Consider the following 23,959-nt stretch of genomic DNA (forward strand, 5'->3'; position numbering starts at 1 on the left):
CACACACACACACACACGCAAACATACACAAACACATGCATACACACACACACTCACATGTTAGCAATTTGATTAAACCCCCTATTACAAATCACATCCAAATTAAAACATTGTATATGTACTTTGTACATACAGCTGTACAGTGTAGTAGACTTTATTTTTTTTCTACGTTTATGGCACCTGATTATTGGTAAATAAGTTTAGAATTTTTTTTTTTCAGTGTTGAGGTGTGGTCAGGAAATACATCAATTTATCACTATTGTACTTTGAAATGTACAATGTACAGTGTACATGTACATTACACATATGTGCAAATTTATGTACTGTTAAATACACTGTGTAGTCTTCATCATTTCATGTACAGTAAGAGCAGACAGCAAAGTGAAAACAAATGGACTACGAGTAGTGTAATTTGAGCATATGTATAACTTGTACATTTTTTTAATCACATTACTTCTTAAGCCTTCATTATAAAAATTTGGCCATGATGGTAAAACTGTTAATGTTGTACCAACTACCAAGGAAGTTTCAAAGCTAGCATCCCACTCCCAACTGTCAATAATGAGTTCAAAAAGTTGTCACTCTGGGAAGGAGTAGTATTCAAAATAATTCCTCAGGTGTGTAAGTGTCTTTAAAGTTGGATATTCTGTACCACCAAGTACTCATAAGGAACTGAAATTAAATGTTCTATAGTTTATAAAATATTAGGCATATTTCAGTTGTTTCTCCATGCTCTTGAAATTCCTTCATTATACACTTTCATTTGTACATGTACATGTACAAGTACTGTAATATACAATACATTTACTGTATATTCATGATAGTTCATGATCATTGTTCACAACAGTGCATTATTTCAAACAAAATACATTGTAAACTGTTTGACTCTGAATTTTGATGTCAGAGAAATAATTTGATATGTCACATTTCAGTCTGGTTACCATGTGTAGTAGACTATCATTACACATCAAAAATACAGGATTAACACAAACTGGTTACAAGTTATGACAAAGAAATCTTTGTTTTTTCATTTGTTGCGCTTTACAACAATTCTTGGTTTAAAAAAAATGCTTCGAAGTTCAAAAAAGAAAATAAATTCATTGCTACACAGTTCAAACTATAGGTAAAAATGTTCATGTGCATTAACAGAACTAGTTTTAGTTTTATCAAAATGGGCCAAAGAACATACTGTACTTCTCATGAATGATTTTGTATGTAAAGAAAGTATATGTAAACAAGTTCTTGGTAGTTGTACAACTCAAAAACACACTCTACACATTTGTACACTTGTATGTACATGTATGCATAGACGAACATGCGATGTACAATTACATGTGCAGGCAAACAGCATTTTCAGTTCAATTTTCAAACACCCAAAACACACAGCCCATCCCCACTTGGCATGGTCTGTATGTACATGTACATGTAATCCACTACATCACAAAAACACAACCTTGAACTAAAATATTTCAACTTTTCCATAATTTTATCACTTGTAATTATATGTACCCATCAACATGTCCAATGAAAATCAATGAAAATATTCACGCCTAAAAAACAAAGTACAGTATGAAAAGTAGGTGTGTACAAATGTACATTGTATTTGCTTCTATGAATAAGAGCAAGGTACAGTAATTGCAGTGATAAAAAGAAAATTATTGTACATGTAGCATGGAACTGCAAAAATTCAGGTACACCTGAAACCAATGTACCAACCACTCACCATTACAAACCTTACGGAGGAAAAACACCCACAGTGGATTCTTGTTTTAAAACAATCATATGAATTCTCTAAAAAACAATTTTCAAATCCCAAAGGTACAAGCTAAGCTACATGTACACGTGTATACGTGACATTTTTCATTAAAAAAAAAAAATCTCAGCTACAGGCATCCACACAAAACCGTACTGTGTACGTTGCTTACGTCAACACCCAGGCCAGATGCAATGGTAGCTATCAGAACTCTGATTTCACCATCTGTTGCTAACATGCTGTCAACAATTTCCTTTTGGATATCAGTTTCCATGTTCTGGTGGTACATATAAACTTATTAACATACCTGTGGCAACCTTCTGGAAGCAGTGCCATAAAGGTCGCGTACACATTACTGCACATTTTTCTTATCATCCTTTCACAACATGCACCATGGATCTTCAAGTCATCTGCCAGCCACTTGAACATTGTATCTAAATCTCTTGCAGCAGACTTGACAACATGTTTTATATTTTGCTTGTCCGGCAACTGATTTACCCACACATAATTGCGAAGACCAAAGTTTTCGATGATACCGCTACTCACATGTCTGGTTGCAGTGGCTGTCAGGGCAACAGCGGGACTGACGACTTGAGTTCCGATCGTAATTCACCAAATTTTCCATACACTGCTCGAAATGCTTTGGTGTCTCCAGATGCAGTCCCCCTATTTGAAAAATAAGAAAAAAAAAATAGTAAGATTAAAATAAAAAACATTTTCTACATTGCATTAATGTGATTTTAATAATGCCTGCAGTCTCTTCAATGCATATCGCATAGCCATAAGACTGCATAATTTTAATCTATAGATGAACAAGTATTGTAAGGGAACATAATGTGTAAACGATTGTAACAGATATGCCGAGAGAGGGCGGAAAGAAGAACGAAAGATGGCGACTGTAATCAGAGGACCTATGTTGACGATTCGGTACTGAAGATTGAATTAAAGTGTTCAAAAGGCAAACCCTGTCTGGTTCTAGTGTCATTCCCTGTTGTGCAAAGTTGTCCCCTTTCAGTATGAGTACATTTGCATACTGAAGCATGTTCCTACTTGAGTTTTTTCTCAATGTACATGCACATGAAGAATTAGTCTGTGGGCCACAGCGTGTGTCTCGATTGCTCCTCTGTCTGTGTAGAGGAGCAAAGCCGACGAGACACAGGCTGTGTCTCACAGATTAAAGCTAAGGCAGTAGGCATATGTGTAATTGCATTTGTATGCGAGAAAGTTACAGTAGTTACTGTACTGTACAAAACAATTAAACCAGTGCAGTTATGGTGTTAACAATTTATTACAATTACACAGGATTTGACTCAGCTCAGTACACCTAGGAACACTCACAAGAGTAGTACTGTAGTAGAAGCCTGACATGTGTTTACCCTACCCGGCCCAGAGGCCAGACATTTAACTACATTTAGTTTTACAATCATTTTTTTGTTGTTCAACTAGGGGCCTACAGTTACAGTTTGTAATTCAAGACAAGAGACACGTAATGAAAGTTGCCTTGACGAATCATTTGTAGAAACTGGATAGATCTAACGTTAAATGATTAGCTTACCACTAGGCCGCTTGAGTCTTCGACTTTGTCACGCAGGCCAAGCAAGATCCATAGCCCTGCTCCATCTGGTCCGAAATTAAAGACTTCAAAGGCATGACAAGAGCCACAGCTTTCGGAGAGTCTGGTCCATCATGTAGATCTAGTTTGCGAAGAATATCAATGCACAACGGTGCAGCTTGGAAGTTGGAACACCACACTATTGCCGAAACCAGTCGGCATGGAGATAAACAAAATCATGAGTCTATGACCACGCACGGAGAAACGAGTACGTGTAGTAGGGACTTCTAAGTTCTGGTTCTGCTGCTGCTCCCCGAAACCGTCAACGAATCCAAGCTTCTCAGTAGCACATTGCATTGAATGCTCTTCTCATTATCACTGTCAGAAAAGCGACGCGGAGACGCTGATGTTGACATCCATTGATCATGTAAACAAGGTTTGGAGGAAATACTTGCAATGCTGCACAGATTTTGGTCGGAAAACGCAAGACTCGGCATCAATACGAAATACGAAAGGCACATTTGTTGCACAAGCTGTATGCTGTACACGCGATCCGGGGGATCCCCGATCGAGAAGTAAAAGCCACCTCGAAATTGACATGTACGATAAGTCACGATGCTTTAAATGGGCGAATATCTTTTCTACACGTATTTATCAATTTTTTATTTGTAATTTTTAATTTTTTTTTCTGTCAAAAAATAGATTTAAAATGCTGGTTATTGTGATATTTATAATTTAATTTATAACAGTTATGGAAACGAGTAGAAGTTAGTCTTAATCTTACGCACGGTTTATGTACGTTATAATTTCATTCTCCTCTTATGATCTCTAAGATATATCATTTGAGCAATTTTTAATAAAAAGAAAAATAATTTTGAAATTCCATCAATATATGGAGAGATTAATACAAATATTGGCGTAAAATACGTATGTTATATTGCTACATGCAATATACCTGTTTGCAATAAGACTACAAGATTAGAGGTCGATCGACTTTTTTCGATCCCACAAATTGCCTGCTGGACGCGATCTCATCGACCAATCAGGATGCTTAAAATGAATGAGGGGATGGGGGTGGGGCCAATTTTTTCCGAAATATTTCGGGGAGACTTGGCAAACCAGTACATTTTTTTTTCTTTTCATCAATCGCATTTCATTCTTATTTTGTTTGTTATAGTTGTTTTGTACACTTTTCAGAGTTATTTGCAATTATTATTTATTGATATTATAATGTGCTATATGTTTTTCATTGGACTCCGATACCCAGAGTTTGGGTTGTGAGTAAATAAACTTTCAACTTTCAACTTTCAACTTTCAACTTTCAAGACTGGACTGTTTTGGAGGTCGAGATGCGTGCGTGAGCGGCAAATTAATACACAAGCATACGGTGGGGCATACGCGTGCTGTAGCGGTGTGTGCGCGCGGTAAATGATCACACAAAACAGTCCAGGCAGTGGACTATCAAAACTAGTGACCAAGAGATCTAAAAGTGACTCAAATGGAAAATATATTCCTGCTCAAGTAAACTTTAAAAATAAAATCAAAATCATTCAATTTTGTTTATTCAATCACCCACCCAAGAAAAAACAAACAAATCAAAAGCAACTATATCTGGCATCTTCTAATTCAATTCAATTCAATTCAATTCATCTTTATTCGTCCAATAAAAAGTATTATTATCCATACAGAGGATTTTTAGAGCCCAAATACAAGTGTTATTTTGTCAACGCACCTCATAACCTCCAACCCACTTAGAAGGTTTCATTGTTGTACTCGACCAATAATTTTGGCCGAGGCGACCAATATTTAAAATATTGGAGGGCAAGAGGGGATTCCCCAAAGTTTTTTATAAACTGCACCGTGATTGGTTGAGATATATACGAGATGACCTGAAATATGAAGTAAAAACGTCTGTGATTGGTCAATCATGAATTAACTAGAATATCGTTTCTTCTAAAATTCTGTGTTTATACAAACAAATTTCCTATATCAATTAGTTGAAATTGTTTTTCACACAATTTTTCAAAATATCACTTTCATAACAGGAAGTTAAATTTAGGTTTGATGAAAACAAGTTGCATTTTTTTTTTTTTTTTTTTTTTGTGCATGCAGGCGCAAGGCGACGATTGATCTGCAGCTCTGCATGCTCAGCGCTACTGCTAGATAGTCCGCGCGCGATATAATGTAGCCGGCCGCCGCCGCTGCGCTTGCATTTGCGTGCGCGATATGCATATTACAGTTACTGTACATTTACGTACGTGTGTACAAGTACGTTTATATGTACAGCACAGTAGGACTAGTTGTGGTGGTAGTAGTAGCCTAATTCGATCTTTCACGATCTACGGTAGATGTGACGTGAATTGTTTCTCAGATCTCGGATACAAATACATCTAATTCTGGTCTAAATTAGCTAGATATCGGTCTAACAGTAACATGACGGCTACCTTGGATAATAGATCACTGTTTTATCAGAGACTGAAGTGGATTAACTTGCACTGAAGAGTGTACATGTACCATACCCCATGTCAGGATCACTACACAGTAGGAACAGCACTCGGAGTCGGAGACAGAAAGGGTAGGCCTAAGTGAAAACTTCCTTTGCTAAAATCCTCTGTAGGATAATAATGATGATATTGAATGTCCTATTTTCGATTAATACAAGGAAATATTGGACTCGCTAAGCAAAATATTGGACTCGTCTTCGACTCGTCCAATATTTGTGCATAGCTCGTCCAATATTTCCTTGTATTAATCTCAAGGCCATCCAATATCATATAATTACAGGAAACTCATCGCGGGATTTTCACATATAAATGACAAAGCATAACAAATACAATATATACATAAAAAAGAACAACATGGAATAGCACTTGACAAATGAATAAATAACCGGGCATGTATGCAAAATCAAACTGAAAAGAACAATCGTATAAAAACGTTGCATAAAAACGGACTCCATTGGCATGATGCTAAAAACTTCAAAAACCTTCCCTCTTGTTACGTTCCAATATCACCCCCCCCCCCCCGTCAGCCCGTAATAGACTGGAACCAAAACCAACTCGCACTAAAATACAACACAGCAAACAAATCAAAACATACAGAAACAATATCAGTGATTATATCATCATATCATATAGATTTCTTTCTAAGTCCACCAATATTGCACAGAGTCATTTCCCAAATTCTGAAATATAATAATGTTAAAAAATATAATCATTGTAGTTGTACATCAACTTGCCGGGGAAAAAAAAATATAGAGAGAGGGAGGATCAGCGGTAGAGAGAAGAGAGAACGAAAAAGAATAAGACAGGAAAGGAAGCATATATAACAGTTCATAAATGACATATATCAAATATCATTAGCTATGGCATCATAAACCCAAAACTGTAAAATCCCAAAATGAAGTGATGATGATAATGACCAGTCTGTGTCAATGACTAAAATAAGAAAAGGAAAAAAAAGTTAAGGGTGATGATGATAATAATGGTAATAATAACATAACATCTTCAAAACTACTTTATTGTTTTACAATGCCCCCCTCCTCTCAACAACTTTCCAACCCATACATACAAAAATCACCATGCATTTACCCCTATCACATTACATCCATTTGAAAGCCCATGATTCTACCAAACAACTTACTCATCACAAAAACAATTTCGACACATCCCTGCTGACCCGTAACCTTCCTCAAATTACTCAATCACAATATTCCACGTAAAAACAATGGAAACGGTTAAACACAAAATCATCAAAAGGCGGGCGGCCTCAGATGGCCCAGGGAGCAACCCCACAGCTTCCTCTAATAATTCAACTACTAATGAGTTAACAGGTATATACTGTTAAGAATCTGTGTGAAAAACAATGAAAACAATTAAACACAAAAATTATCAGAACTTGGGCTGTAGGCCTCGGGTGGCCCAGTGAGCAACCTCACGGGCGGCCTCAGATAATTCAACTACTAATGGGTTAACGAGTACTATTGAAAAGTCTAATTGCAAATGGAATGAAAGAATTGAGATATCGGTTTGTCTTGCATTTTGCAGATTGCAGTCTCTTGCCAGATCTTAACCAACAGAAACATTGGTGAAGAGGGTGATGGGGGTCCTTCATGATATTGTTTGATAATGTTTCAGTTTTGGATCCAGCGGCCCGATGCATAAAAGTTACAATTATGCTTACTTTGCCATCCAATGGTAACTTCCATGGACTTCTTCATTTTGATTGGCTGTTAGGTGTTGTTACCATGTTAGTTACCATTGGATGGCAAAGTTACCATAATTGTAACTTTTATGCAACGCAGGAGTTTCAAACAGCGCACTCTCGTTGTAACGAACACGGTTAATGAGAAATTTTCGACACAACGAAGTAAAAAATCAGGTACCCAAATTATCATCGATATTTATCTTTGTATAGTTTACTGTTCGACAATAACGAAATTTCGATATATCGAAAGAAAATTGGTAGTCCCGCGAACTTCGTGATTAAGCGAGAGTTGTTTGTACTAAACACACTGGATGAAAAAAAAAACTGTCGCCGGCGCCATTTGGCAACACTATGCTGCAGAGGACGAGATTCGAGTGCGTGGCCACGTGATCCCCATATCTATAATGTGCCCAGCCGAGGTACAGTATTTGGTTGCATGACTTCCATGTTTTGAGACAAAGAAAGTATCGCATGAAGGTGACTCACTATTGAAGCATGATTGAGCAGAACAAGGCTGTCGGAGTCGTGTTTTATGTAGCCTCCTTTTCTCATTATAATTAGAGGCAGTTTTTCGAACATACAGGTGTATTTTATTAAGATACATGTACTTCTTCCCCGAGGTAAACTTAATGAAACAACAACCATTCAATGTATCTCTTCCAACTATATATATAATTCAATACAAAAGCATTTTCTTTAATTGAATTAATTCGCAAACTGTTTTTCTTGATTTTATTTATTCCTATATCTAATCATTTATTTTGCACTCGTCAGTCGGTATGTCGGGCAAGTCTATCTGGATATTATGAACAATCTCGATACAAAAGTCTGGATAAGGGTATAAGTATCAAGCTGGTCTCTGCCAAAGCTGTTGTAGTCCCCTTGAAACTGACATCACCGACCCGACACTCTAAAGCATCAATTTGTTTCAGAAATCTAAGTCATCATTCTTCAACTTGTGTGATCTCTTTGGCAATGCACATGGGGAATATATATGCTCTGCTTTACAGCATTGAGCACTTTTCAATCCTCAACAAACTACATATTCCCGACGGATATATACCAAACGGGTATATATATATATATATATATATATATATATATACATATATATATATATAATTATTATTGTTATTATTATTCTTATTATTATCATTATTATCATTATTATCATCATCACCATCACCATCATCATCATCATCATCATCATTATCATCATTATTATTATTATCATTAAATACATATCCTCAAACATCTTGAATGTATTGTAATTCACAAAACTCCAGTCATTACAGTCATTACGACTCAATACCGTGCGACTTTTTTACTATTTTTTTTTTACAATCTTGGTTGTGTTCGTGTGTGATTACATCATTCTCTCAGTGACAAATTTGTGATGCTAGGATTTGCAGTCTCTCACGTGGCTAAGGACCAATGGCCATAATAAGTTCCCTGTGAAGGACGAGGCAAGGAGGATAACGAGTCTTGCCCGAGTTGACTCGAAGTAGGGACTCCATAATCAAGAAATTAATGTCTAATTCACTGTGTAACAATGGCTCCTTAGCTTGCAAGGGTCAGTGATTAATATCATATTAACGTTTTACTCTTCATCTTGTGTGAATACATATAGATTGTTATCTCGATTCCATGTACCTGATTCACACACCCTTTTTACTGGGTATGTCTAACATTGTTTTGGTAACTTATCAAAGACTGATTGACAACTTGCACTACATCGACGTAAACACCTTGACGGAAAAATTTCATGAATTTGAATTATCAAAGACTGTTGAGAAAGAAGTCCTAATTATTGTTCTTGGCCAAGTTTGCTGCAGTCTTCACTTTCACATGGCATGCAAATTGCATTAAAAAAGAATTTATTTTATTTTCCCTTTATCGTTATCCCCATATCAAAAAGTGAATTAGAACAAAATGCTTGAAGATATTGTGCACTGTATTAAGTTTCTTCTTTTAGGAAAGCAAACTACAAGAATTTACAGTCATAGCTTCTTTGTTTGGCATATGACTGAATTTCACCCAGCATATATGGCCAGTGTTCATATTAGATTATTACACTGTAAATGAGTATATCATTGAGATAAAAGTGTAGGAAGATTTTCTGAAACTGAAATAAAAAGTCAAACACAGAACAAAATGCAAGTAACTCAAATTTTACATGTTTCATATACATGCCTTAAGTTTTATTTCAAATATTTGCAGAAAAGACAAATAAGACATCAGTACCAGCAGTTTCATTGTAACACTGTGCATCAACCATTCCTTTCAGAAAAGAAAAATTCACATCCATTACTCTCCATCGGTCAACAAAACCATTATTACATACATTTTTACAGTCACAGTATATCTCCTAACCCCGTTTCTTGTCAACATACAAACCAATCCTGAGGGAGGCAGATTACGATACACGTGTTACCTGAAAGGCGTCACCTACAATCTAAAAGAAATGTTAAAACAATATCATATATATAAAGTCTTCCAAAATGCTTCATTATTAACAGCAACAAAACAAAGTTACCTATAAAAGTAAGAGGACCTCTACTCGTAGGAAATGGCTCTTCAATAACTCAAAGATGGTGACCAGGTCTGGGCTTTCGATTCTGGTATGCTATGTGATTTCAGTTTGAAGGTAAAGGGTCCATACACCTCACTTGGTAATGTCCAGTTGTTAAGTTCACAGTGACGTATGAAAGATACTACACAGAGAAAAAAAAACTTTGTGTGGAAAGGACATGGTTACTGCAATCCACAAGGCAGATTTAACCGATATTCTTTTTCTCTGAGCCTCTCAAGGGAGCAAAAAATTGCACAATAAAGTATATCAACAGACCCAATGTTCCATAATATCAGCATTATATTATGATTTCAGTGCAGGTTGTAAGTCAACTGCGTAATTGACTTGATCTCTTGAACATCTGAAGGGGATGTTACTGAACACTGTAGAAAAAAGACAAGAACAGGACACATCTGGAGTGGGGCGTGGCCTAAGAAGAGTTGCATACTACGCTGCCTGGAGTCGAGACTATGACACAAGAGTTGATCAGCACAGCTGGAACCAATCATGTGACATTGTCACATGACAACGGCAGACGTGTCTGCAACCCATCATGTCCAATCACAGAAAACGATTTGTGAGATAACTTAACCATCCCATATGGCTGCTTGTGCACTTCTCCAACAAATGAGGACATTCTAAATAAGAAAGTGGTTTCCTGTTGCTTTTAGTTAAGAATCTCCACTGCACCACTTACCCAAAATACATTTCTGAATACAATATGACAGATACCCACATCACATTCACTATATCAAAGGGTAAACTTGTGACAATTTGAACGGAGTGAAATTTGGTCATATCTCATGGTAACATGCACATATTACTTGAAAATTTACTTGATAAGAGATGATGTAAATGAATTAAGAATGAAATTACTGATGTAAATCTGCAGACTTAGTGTACCGTTGGGTATTGTTCCAAATACAGGATATTATTGGACTTGTAGCAACGTCAATGATTCACACACTCAAGTAGGAAATAATATTAGTGTATCCATAATGTCTGTTGTAAACATGAGGTACCTCAAATTCTCAAGATACATGCAGACATATGGAATTCATGAATAGATTGAGGTGGAAGTCATTCTCATCAGCTAAAAGTTCAGAATGAGCCAAAATACAATAGAAGTGCATGGTGGCAATTCAAAATGTCCATCATGACAAAGACATGGTGTACTGAGACATGGCTTAATAAACTGAGCGTATGTTCAGGTTGAGAATCTGAGCTCTGTTTCATAAAACTCTGAAAATATTACAATTACACTCACTAATAACTCTGTAACCAATGGTAACCATCAGTGATTTCTTGGCTGTGATTGGCTATGGAATAATGTTGCTATGATAGTTACCATTGATTTTCAGAGTTACCATTAACTGTAAAGTTATAATCTTATGCCACGGAGCCCTGTTTGTGAGTGAAGTGTTGTGGTCCTCTTCATTGAACTTCTTGGTCAAGCCAGACAGAAAGGAAACTGTACCATGAATTAGTTGAGCATGAGGTAAAGAATACCACCTCTTATCGGACTCTCATCAGGGTGGGGTGTCATCAAATTGTGAATTTTAATGCAAAGCAGACTGTTTGTTAGGATGTCGCCTCTGAAAACGACATGGATTATGTACTGACACAACGGTGACATTTTGCAATCACACAAACTATTAGCCTCATGTTTGTTCTGCGTCATAGCCGTTTGTTTAGTGGAGCACCAGAATATCAACATGTACAACTACAACAAGAACAACAACTTCTTGGCACTTGGGATGTGTTGACTGAAACTAGAAGGCACAACATAAAAAGTCTTTCATGACAGGGAATATCATGTCGCCAACAGAATCATATTTGCACATTATTCCATGCTCAAAGCCACGCAGGAGATTATATGGAAGAGCCTTCTATACATTGGTGGCTTGTTACTAGCACACAGCATTTTGTACTTGCTAGCATTAAACTGAATACACAGAGACTCTACATGCTCCTTTCAAGCAAAATCCACTTTTTGCCATGTACTCTTTGACTGAGCAGATGCATATCAAATCAAGGCAAAACAACAAATATTAATGAAATTAAGAATGATGATGATTACTCTAGTACAGGGAGATGATAGAATAGAGGTCAGTACAGTACAAAAATCTTGACACAAAGACAACAGGGCTAGCTGCAGTCAAAACCTTTGTTCTACATACAGGAAACATTACTGTATTCTGTCAGGTTGATTTTGACAATGTGCAGTCAACACTGCATTATCAGGACCACCACAAACTGCCTTCGTGGCTATACTTTAGCTGCAACACCAAAATCAGCAGGCCAGGTAGAATCACAGAATCATGGTTATAGCAGAGTGTCTTTTTTTCCGAGCTTGGGTTTCTCAAACAGTTTCATAATTTCCGCTTTTCACGTATCGACGATGGTAGAGGCTAGGTTTCGTGGGCCTCGGCTGAATCGCGGTTCATTCCGGTCTGCGCACTCCCCTTCTGCTGCATACAGCTACGAGCCACCGATTCAAACAGCCTGTGAGCATCAAAGACACACATATGAACTTTGATTAGATAATTATGTCAGGTGAAATCTATGTACAATGAAATTAATTATCAAAACTAGCCATTAGTGAAACGGAGCAAAGCTGCAATGCCTGCCAATCCTCATCTAAGTACATGTCTGTAAAACCAGAAATTTTCTCATACATTTTAATTTTGTGAATTTTGTGAAGCCAAGATTCGCAATATTAAAATGCATGTGAAAGTTCCTGTCTACACTATTGTGCATTGGATGCCAGTAGCATATTTGCAAAAATTTCAAGCCACAAAGAAGGCCGTCGGCCAGTTCACTAGAATGTCACGCCGCAAATATTTCCTGCTTTATAGTAATACCTTACTACCTTAATCAATCAAAAAGCAATATTGCATCTCTTCAGTAGAGTGAAAGAGCCCTGGGTATTTGAACATTATGCTGCATTTTGCAAAATTTTAATCGCCCTAATTTTTCACTAACTTAGAATTAAGGGTATATGGATGTCAGAAGTCAAAGTATACACAGGACACAGCAGAAAATTGTACATCGACAGTCACTGAATTAATAAAATTTATTTATCAGAGTAAATTATGTAGTATCTTTGCCTCAATGGTGAGAGAAAACTGTTGGACTGGCTTACTTCTTGATCTCTGGAGCACAGTGCACAAACTCGTGGCTCCAGAACTTGAAGTTGTGGTTGCGGATGAGCTCAATGAAGGTGATCAGCAGTCCCCAAGGATGCGGCCGGTTCACAATGAGGCGCTCCAACAACACACTGTCAACACAATGTCAAACAAGAATGGACTACTTTGTCATTAGTGCCCAAAAGACTGGTCCAGAGCAGTTTATAATGATCTCATGGTAGTTACATTTCCTTTCGACAGAAAATACAACAAAACTACAATAACCCTGTATAATCCTGTATTGAAATCACCATAGATTATTCCACACATAGGCAAAATATGTGAATATATGAAAGAACAGCAATGTATCCTTGACTGAGATTCTCTCTTCCGTAAGCTAGCAGGTCGCGATACTTCTCAGGTCAAAATACTTCTTCTTAAACTTTGTCCTCTGACCTATGAGACTGACAGACCAACTGCTAATCAGAGAATCATCATTCAAATTGACTAATTCCCTGCGTAGTCTTATACGTTACTAAATGTATGATTGAACTATACACTGTGAAATTGACAATTTAATGTTTATCCCAAGATAAACGTATGCATCCTTAAATTAGGTAAGAAATTTGCATCATCAATTTGTCTTCTTAAAAATTTTCATAAGATTCCAATTTTTTATATTGAGAAGAGAAGATCATACATTAAAAACTGACATTTTGACCTCACAAGGCTACTCTAATCTGAAAATACTAATACAGTGATAATAACATGAAATAAATTTTACTGATCAACTTGCAGTAGTTCTTTAATTACATAAACGGAAAAAAAAAAATGATGAACATGATAATGCCTCAAGAGCCCTTTGGTACAGAAGCATAAGAATTTTCTGAAAGCACTCAAAAACATAAGGGATCAGCTTTTTAAAAGCGATATTGTCTTCTTAACAAGGCAGTGACAGGCTTAATGTACTGGTTCAGAAAAGAAAAGATTAAGGCAATTCTTAACACTTGGTAGATCTTCCAATACCACTGTAATGAAGGTCAGTGCATGTATTGGAATCAAGGAGGGGTGGCTGTATTTGATTTGTAGCAGCCACTCCTCTGTGAAATAAAATCATCCACTGACTGTCCACTACCACTGAGATCGTCCACTGATTGTCCACTACCACTGACCGTGTGATCTGTTCCTGGATAGCCTCTGTGTTGGCTTCAGCAAACAGGTAGAGCAAGGTGCAGCTGAAGTAGTGTGTGTGGCTGTTGGGGTATCGCAGCTGGTTAGCGATGGCGTTCAGGAACAGGTAGCGACCTGGGGTGGGGCAGAGAAGGGAAGAATGAGGGGTGAATGGTTCAGGATATTGTGTCTGTGTAGACATCTCTAGGCAGATGGAGAACACAGCTCGAAGGAGAGGTACAGTCTTCACTAGTCTGTAAGAAACTCATCCAAGTGATTTTACTTACAAGCCAGTAGCTAGTGGCATGGTACAAATATGAACAGCTGATGTATGACCAACTCACTCATTAAACGCAAGCACAACACCACGTGGTCCGAATAATTTTCACTTTTATTTCCTAAATCTAGACAACTATGTCTCACTTGACAAAACTCAAGAATGCCCACAGGTTGATCAGAGCAACAAAGTCACATTGTACTTCAAAAGCCTGCATGATGTTTTATGAACCACATGCATAAAACATATTGTAAAGCATGTTATATTTCCAAACAGTATGATAGGAGAAAATATTTAACTTAAGTTCAGCCAAGGTGTGGGATATTCTGACCACTGCTGCACTGAATATCTATGTCCTTGCATCATATAATTTGCCAAGTATCAAAAAATATATGTATGTCATCATGATATGTTCATAACATGGATTTAAATCAGTTATGCAACATTTATGTTTTCTCTTATGGATACGGCACATGACTCGGGGCAGAAGCAGGGAATCAGAAGCTCACCCTCTGTATCCAGGTCCACCACAAGGTTCTGGAAGATGTCCATGTGTGAGGAATGGGTGATGGTGCTCATAGAGGGCGTGCTTCCTTTGCTCTGGATGTAATTAATTGCCTGCATGCCCACGTAGAGGACCAGGGCATTCATCAGCGACACGTTGTAGCGCTGGCCTGGCTCCTGGGAGACCTGGAGGTGACTGCGCAGCTCCGACAGGAAGGTGACGGGGCTGCGGGTCTTGATGTACGAGTCAAGGTCCTGTGGAGGATCAGAACAGAGATAAACTCCCAGTTAGCATTGCTTACCATGCTTGATTTTAGTATTTAGCATTTTCTAACATGGCTTTACCAAAGGAATTCTGGTTTCTGTCAATATATCTATCAAACACAGGGTTTGCTTTGGTTCCTCTGCATAAGGGTTTCATATCTTACTTTGTTGTGAATTAACTAATATTGATGTATTAGATCATAACAAGTCTTTAAGAACTCACGTTTCACTTGTTGAAAACATAGTAGTTACAAAACAAGCACAGCGAAATCATAATCTCGCATGAACAGCTACGTAATAACCTCATACACCATTTCTCAAGAGATATTTTAGCTTCTTTCCACCTACACATCAATTGACCGAGGCATGTCCTGCAACTATAAGAACAACAACAAAATAATAATTGTTTGGATATAAACTCCAAATTCTATTGTCCAAGAATGGAAATTCATTTTGCCCAATTGATTGTGGGCCCGGCAGCCACTGAGCAGCGCCAGATCGACGTTGCTCTAACCTTTTCAACTGTTGAACGGCAAACAAGATAGCAGCAACTCCCATCTTTTAACGTCTTTTGGTATGACGCGGCCGGGGTTTGAACCCACGACCTCCCGATTGTGAGGGCAGCCGCTCTACTCACTGAGCCAACACATCGGTTTTGAGCCACTGAGCCAACACAAAAGCATTGTATGCAGACAAAGGGATGCAACACAGTGCGGCACTCAAGTATCTGAAGTAGTTTGGGTCTAAAGAAACAAAGACCGAACAAAAGACAAACAAATAGAGCTTTGTGACTGACCTTTTTGAAAGAAGCAGGCTGGATGACAGTGACATAGTTGGTGAGGATCCTGGGGTGATGAGCGATGTCTGCCAGCATGTCAACCTGAAACAAAATCATATGGTAACAGTTACTGTACTTCATGCTTCAGCTTAATATGTGACCCTGCACCCCCAAACCCACAAAAAAATTCACATCACACAATATGACGGTTGACCAATTCATCTTGCTAAGTAGACCCTTCACTTTAAAACCCCCCTCTCTGCAGTAGCATCATTTTCTTACTATTTTTCTACATCAACATATTACTTACTTTACTACTTGCTTATTTCCCACAATTTATTTTGGTTGGATAGGAACATGCAGTCTTGATGAATTATTTACCATTTTTATGTCAAGAAACTCATCTTTTTAAAGCCTGCACATGAGTATTAGAAAAAATATATATATATATCTGATGACATTTTGTCAGAATTTGTTATGCAGGGTCACGAAAAAGGTTCAATTTACAGATAGAACATTCTGTACTTATAGAAGCTGTCTAGAAAACAGTGAACATGATAATGCATTATCTTGTATCTGCACGTTAGCTGTCTGCTGAGATGATATGATTGTGACATACAGTTGTACATCTCCAAATTCACTATACTCTTATGTAAAATGAAGTGTGTTTGGCATTGGTTTTATAATCTTGTTTTTACCATTCTGCCCAACATTATGCTATATCATTTTTTTAAATCCAGTCAAGAATGCATGGCAAATGTCAACATTTAAACTGCAAATGCTGCCAGCTTACACTTTGATACAGCCACCATGAACTTAAAGAGAGTGGACAATGACGTGAGACTTACCTTGAGGTTTGGGGTGAAAGGGTCGGGGAGACGCATGTTGCGAGGGAACGCGCTGAGAATGAGGTTGCGCATTTGGATGCAGTTTGGTGGGATGACATCACAGAAGCCGTAGTGGTAGTCACAGAGGAACTCTGGATGGTCATGGAGGAGGACCAGTAGCACCCTTAGTGTACCCTGCAAACAATTAAAGGGTAACAAACAAGGAAATTAAAAGGTAAAACACAATTAAAGGGTAACAAACATCACCATAGCCTATTTTCCTATATGTTATGTATTATGTACGAGGGCTGCATGCAAGTCACACAATGCTTAAGCTGTAGCCCTTCTGTATTATTCATTGCATCGCTGATATGTTTTGTTGTGCATTGTAAAGGCAATGAAGAAATTGTATTGCTGTATATTGTAAAGGCAATGAAGAAACTTACTTTGTTAACAACTAATGTTTATGTATATGTATGGCACCAATAATATACATGTGTACGTATCTGCATATGCAATGATATAATGCAGGAACCAATAAATCAAATCAAATCAACCCTTAGCCTATTAATGTATCACAACAATTAACCTCCAAGGACTATTACCTTCGGCTAAAGGTACCAGTTAGTGATAAGGTTAGAGCAAAGATTAAGGTAAGGGCTACGGTTAGGTTTAGAATTTAGGTCAGGGTCAGGATTATGTTTAGGATTAGGATTAGGGTCAGAGGAAGGGTCTGGGGGTAATGGTCCTGGGGTAATTGTCCTAGAACCCCTATGACATCATTTGACCCAACAAAACAAACCAACACAGAATCACTGTACATTGATTTTCCCATAACAAAAACATGGATACGAAAATTTCTAGCTGGCAATGATTACTGGAGAAAATTGTCACTCACAATCGCTCATATCATTGCATGGGAACAAAAATCTTTCCATTGTTCCAACCTCCGGTAAAATACCACTGAACGACATTTGTCTCATCTTGCAAACCTCTCAATCTCTCTGAGTGAAAAATAGGGATGATTTGGCTCAAAAGCAGGAAAAAGAGATCACATAGGAGTGTGTAGTAAAATTATCAAGAAAAATAGGAAAGTCCTGTTGAAACAAGGGCTGGGAATGGTCAAAACTAAGATTCCTTTCTCTACATTTATTAGACTGGTTGGGAGGTCTGATCTTGTAAAAAAAAAAGTTGTCACTGTAAAAGCAATGTAACAGTTGATTAATTGCAGGAAGCTGGGAAGCCTCTAACAGCATGGTAAAAGGTGACAACATGGCATCTTCATTCTCTCATAACTGATAACACACATCCTTTCATCTATACCCAGTAGACAGGTTATCTTTGATCAATGACTCATGATCTAGCAAGAAAGATTTAATCTAGAATTTGTGTAACAAGCAAGCAATCAGATAACTAATGGCTGAAGCCCCTTCTGCATGACTAGACAATGAGGATAGAGTGCCTCGTCTAGGGGGTGCAACCACTGCCACCAGGGGACTAGAACCAGGGACCTCATGGTTGATAGTCTGTGGTCTTATCCACTGAGCCACGATAGCTGCTCATGGTTCATGTTTACTATTTCAAATAAGACTGTTCTTGAATTGACAACTTCACATGTATCTCAGTCTCAGATTTAAATTTGTTGCTCTGGTTGATTGAAACCATTTAACATCTCTACCTTGTATAGGAGTGCTAGGTGTTTGGGCAGTTCTGCATTCCGCATGAATGGCGTCAGGAACTTGAAGAGACCAGTCAGAAGACCTGCATACATGGGCCATCCCTGTGGTAAGACATACAATGAGCAGCATTAAAGACACCTTCTTATTTCACTGCACCTTAATCCAACAATATAGCAGCAACATAGCAACAATATAGCAGCAACATAGCAACAATATAGCAGCAACATAGCAACAATATAGCAGCAACATAGCAACAATATAGCAGCAACATAGTAACAATATAGCAGCAACATAGCAACAATAAAGCAGCAATATAACAAAATATAGCAACATTGCAGCAATATTGTACCAACAATTGCAAAAATATAATAACATTACAGCTATAATATATGCAATGATACGAAGCAGTCCAAGCTCAAAGCATGTTTCATCTATTGTACAGGGAGACAAGGTTGCCATATTTGTAGTGCGTGTGACTTGCCACAAAGTGGTTACAAGTCCTAGCTTTGCTGGGCAGTATCGAGTGTCATCGTGGCATCTCCTCTCATAGGAGGCAACACACTCTGCCCTCTAACACAATCAGTGCAGACTCATTTAATTTTTCTAGCCAAGGGCTAGGTACAACCTCGGGAGGTCACACACCCCACAATGCAGGAAATGCACATCAACTCCTTGAGGGTATACCCCCGTTGACCAGCAGAAATCTCTGCAAATGTTATCTACCACACACATATTGCCATAAAAATGACTGAAAACCTTGACTGACACAAGTTCCACACTAAGTACACAAATATAAGCACAGATGTGATGTTACTGAAATAACCTAACTCTCCCCTAATGGTGTTTTGCCCACTCACTATGAAAACAAAACTGTCATATAACTTGCAAAGAGCCCCCATGTCAATTCTGACAAAATACTATAATCCTCACAGAGAACATTGTCCCAATAGGATACCTAAATCTACATGCCTTTTCCTATTATTTGTCACTTTTGCTGTTTTTCTATATCTTTCAATTACAAACTCTTCATATTGTCCATCAAAAACATCATCTTTCCTTTTTCTGCCATCTCTGGTGTTTCTTTATACAGATAAGTCCGTCTATATAATTACATTTCTGGTTTGGTTAAACATTGTGAGGGTGTTAAGAGTGATGATCAAGATTAACAGACGGGGATCCTTTTTTACCTTCTGCTGAGGCAGCATGCTGAGCATCCTAGGAATGAAGATGCGGTGAGAAATGAGCTCCAGCCAGGCATAGACGAACCCTGGTGCTTTGGATGGCCTCAACACATGGAGGGCATTACTAAGGGACACAAAATATGATAATGACAGCATTACATCAAGCCCTGAGTGTTCTCTGGGGAAATCATTATAAAAATCTCTTTAAAAGCTGATTTCCTTTCACAATCACAACAAACTAATGACATCACAAGCATACCTCCCAACTTTTTAAACTGAAAAATAGGGATGGTTTGGCTCATAAGTAGGAAAGAAAGAGCAGTGCCCTTAGGAGTGTGTAGTAAAATTCTGAAGAAAAATATGAAACTCCTATTGAAACAAGAGCTGGGAATGGTCAAAATTCAGATTCTTTCCTCCAAATTCAAATGGTTGGGAGGTCTGCACATGGCATTATAGCAAGTACAACTCAGATATGATACAGGGAGACTGAAAGTTCAACAATCATATTATATATAATTTTTGTACTCCAACAATAATCTTAAAAATTTGCATCTACATTAGTGATTTCAGCTTGTCTTGAATTTCAATTTCATTCATTAATCAAGAATGTATGGTTGACATTCATGTTCTTTCGGCAGAATTTATATGTGTCTATAAGCAACTAATCATCATATAAATGCGTTTATCTTGAGCATTCATGCTCAAGGAGCTTTGGAAAGACTACAAAAGAATTTGCAATTCAAATGATATGTGACAGCAACAAAAAATCTTGACCTGTTGTCACTCACCAGAATGCTGACATGACCTGGAAGTTGATAGCCTCAAGGATCTGCTCGGGGGCATTGAGCTCCAGCAGCAGCATGCTGAAGATGCGGTGGTAGGGAAGCTGGTGGAACTCGGTCTGTCTCACCTCATGGTCCTGGAGTAGGACTCCTGCCACGATGCCTAGCACCTAGAGTCAGGGAGGGGAAGTATCCTCATTATCATACCAACCACAGAACTCCAGCATCATTATATAACACCACTACTAATTAGCCACATCATTTTTCATTATACCTTTTGTGATATTGGACCAGGGCCCATTCGCATGAAACCATGGGTAACTTTACAATTAATGGTTACTACATAGCATCACTAAAGAGTACCAAAGTGCAATGTCACAGCCATTCACAGCTATTCATAGCCATGGAAACTGGTTCTAAACAGGCTCACCTGTCCTGAGTGTTTTGACGCGTATCTGGTTCCAACCCAAGCAATAACAGAAACGATTGTGGCATCACTTGGGCACTCTATACCACAGGCAAACAAAGCCAAGAAACCACTGATGGTTAACATTGACAGCAGAGTTACTATCAATTTGTGACGTTACCATAGTGTTATGCAATGGGGTCAATACGGGCACCTCTCCATAAATTGCACCCAGATGTTTAACCCTTACGCAGCTAAAAAGTTTCTTCTTTTGAGTCAACCTTCACTTACTAAAGTAAAGTAGAGAATTTCACATGAATTTGTATGGGTCTAGACAACTTCATTGATCAATTGTGTATGGTGATAACTTGCAGTGTAGAATGATCCAGTGATGATGACTGAGGCATAGTAACACACATATTCTCACACAGAGCACCTCACTGCTACAGTGAGCAACACTAATGGTTTTAAGACACACCCACCTTGTTGAGTAGGTTGATCTTAGTGACTGGGTTCGTGGCATCGCCAGAGTGCTTCACAAGAAGGGCGATGAGTCTGACGAAGGCATCCAGGGTCTGGAAACACTTAGCCCTGGTTAGGGCCTGACTGTGCACCTGTTCCCCTAGAGCCCGGTAGCACACATCTACACAGAGCTCTATGGACAGCCGGAAGAATCGCGTTATGAGGTCATCTGTCTTTAGGATGCCTTGTTGGTGCATCTGGAATAGGATAAATGAAAATAAAATATACCTTCAGTTCCTCTGAACAAAATGAAAAGTTCTTGAAGTGTTCTTGTCTGGTCTCTCCTCTCTTTCTTCACTCAGGTATATACTAAAAAACCCACTCAGAATTCACTGAATGTTTGGGCACTAGTACTGTACACGCTAATATTTGAGGTGGTTTTTATTTTCGCCAATCTCGCAAATCATCTTTGAATTATACAAGTAACAGTGCACAAAAAACTTATTTAAAAAAAAAAGAAAAATTATGCCATGCCAGCACTGGCTCACATGCAACTTTAGTAACTGATGTAGGACTAGTGCACTACATAGGCCATGAGGTAGTGATATCTGGGTCATACCAACACACTAGTAGAGAAGTACTTTGAATGCAGAACACACTACCGGTTTATGTAAAAGGAATCTCTGAGTAAAAAACATTCAGTACTGGTATCGTTGCTTGTTACTCATTTTATACATAGGGATGGTACAGTATTGGTGGAGATGAGAATTGGGCTTTTAAGTTTTTGCGAGATACCAAGAAAACACTTATGAAATAGTACAGAGCATACCATTTCAAGAGGAATTCAAAGTTAATTTGATGAAAATCGGGTTTGGAATGACTGAAACATCCAAAAACAAAGTAAAACAAAGTGATAGTAATAAAATGTAGGTCCCACAGAAGAATAGCTCTGTTTTGGATATCTCAGTCATTTCAAATCCAATTTTCATCAAATAAACATTGAATCTCTCATGGAATCATGTGCTCTTTCATATTTCATAAGAGGTTTCTCATTATTTCACCAAAAAATTTTAGAAACCTGAAATTAGATCTCAACCAAAACTATACGATCCCTTGAATGAAAGATGCAACTACAATTACTAGTCTATTGCAACAACAAAATTAACAAGTGTCAATTTGCAAAAATATCTGTAGCACAAGTTTCAGCTGGTTCAGTATACAGACTAGATGCTCATGCTGTCAGTGAATGTATCTGTTTAAATTTTCTCACCTGATTGACAAATGCAGAGAAAGCCTTGGTGCTGTCCTTGCCTCCAGCTGGTGAGTAGTACATGTTGACCCACTCCCTCAGGAGATACTCGGTCTTCTCCCTCAGACCTGGGGGGTCATCAAACTCTCTCGCCTGGGAGATACCCGAGTGCATCATAGAGGTGGGACCCCCGGGGGCTTTGTCCAGGAAGGCGGGGTCGTGGTTCTGTCTCACAAGCTCAATCAGCTGAGGAAGGCTGGTGTGATACAAGATAAGTTATTTGAACATTATTATCCTCAGAATAAAGCAGACTTGCAGGTGCACAGCTCTGTGATTACACTTCCAAACAACTATCTACCAAGAAAGACAAAGAAATGCTTGCAATTAACTCTCTGTGTGCCACAGTGTTAATCCCATGTGCCACATTATTCCGAGACTGCCATGCAAGAGCACTTTGTAGAAGAGAATTTTTTTTCAAAGCCATGTTAAAAGCTGAACCCTAATCATGCACATGGTTCGGTGACAAGCAAACAAAGGTTGCTAGGACCTGTTTCATGAAAAGGCAAACAATATTCATTATTGTTACGTCATCTCTAATTACTTGCATGCACTTGGCATGTGTGGTGGACATGGAAACGGAATGCAGAACTTCCTACTTATCAAAAACTCTGTAAAGTGGATTTTGTCATCACATTACAAGAAACTTTCAATTTGTGGATCTCCCTGGAATGACACTTGTCATGAAATTTTACTGCAACCACCAAATGGACTACCAGGTGAGATATTACTACCATCGACATCAAGTACACATTATCACTTCAATAACATTACACACACACACCAAAGGTCGATAGTCCCACCTGTGTGTGCCTCACTGCATTTGATACTCTTAAGTTCCTGTGAATTGGAATCATGGTGTCTGATATAAGTATAAGGGGACACTGGGATTAAAAAACTTTTCCTTTAACTACCCAAAGGTATCACTGTCGAAAGTACCCGAAAGGCATTGGAAATAGTATGTCTATCCAGCCTCCTCAACATTGAGACTGACGCAGAACGTGAAGACGACCACATCGAGAAAAACCCAAGTGCCATATACCCTAAACTCAATCCAGGGATAGTCCGCCATTTTGTGCTTACCAACACCTGTATTGTACCCGAAAAGGACA

General features: G+C 38.2%; 2 pseudogenes; both read right to left on the minus strand.

Annotated features, from left to right (window-relative positions):
• Positions 1-1,883: 1,883 nt before the first annotated feature.
• LOC139725746 (ATP-dependent DNA helicase RecQ-like) lies at positions 1,884-5,042 on the minus strand (annotated as a pseudogene).
• Positions 5,043-9,697: 4,655 nt separating this feature from the next.
• Positions 9,698-23,959, minus strand: part of LOC139727283 (CCR4-NOT transcription complex subunit 1-like) — a 67,804-nt pseudogene continuing 53,542 nt past the window's right edge.

Source organism: Diadema antillarum, unplaced genomic scaffold (assembly GCF_040938485.1).
Source record: "Diadema antillarum isolate AM-2024a unplaced genomic scaffold, OU_Dant_1.0 scf00000017, whole genome shotgun sequence".
NCBI lineage: Eukaryota > Metazoa > Echinodermata > Echinoidea > Diadematoida > Diadematidae > Diadema > Diadema antillarum.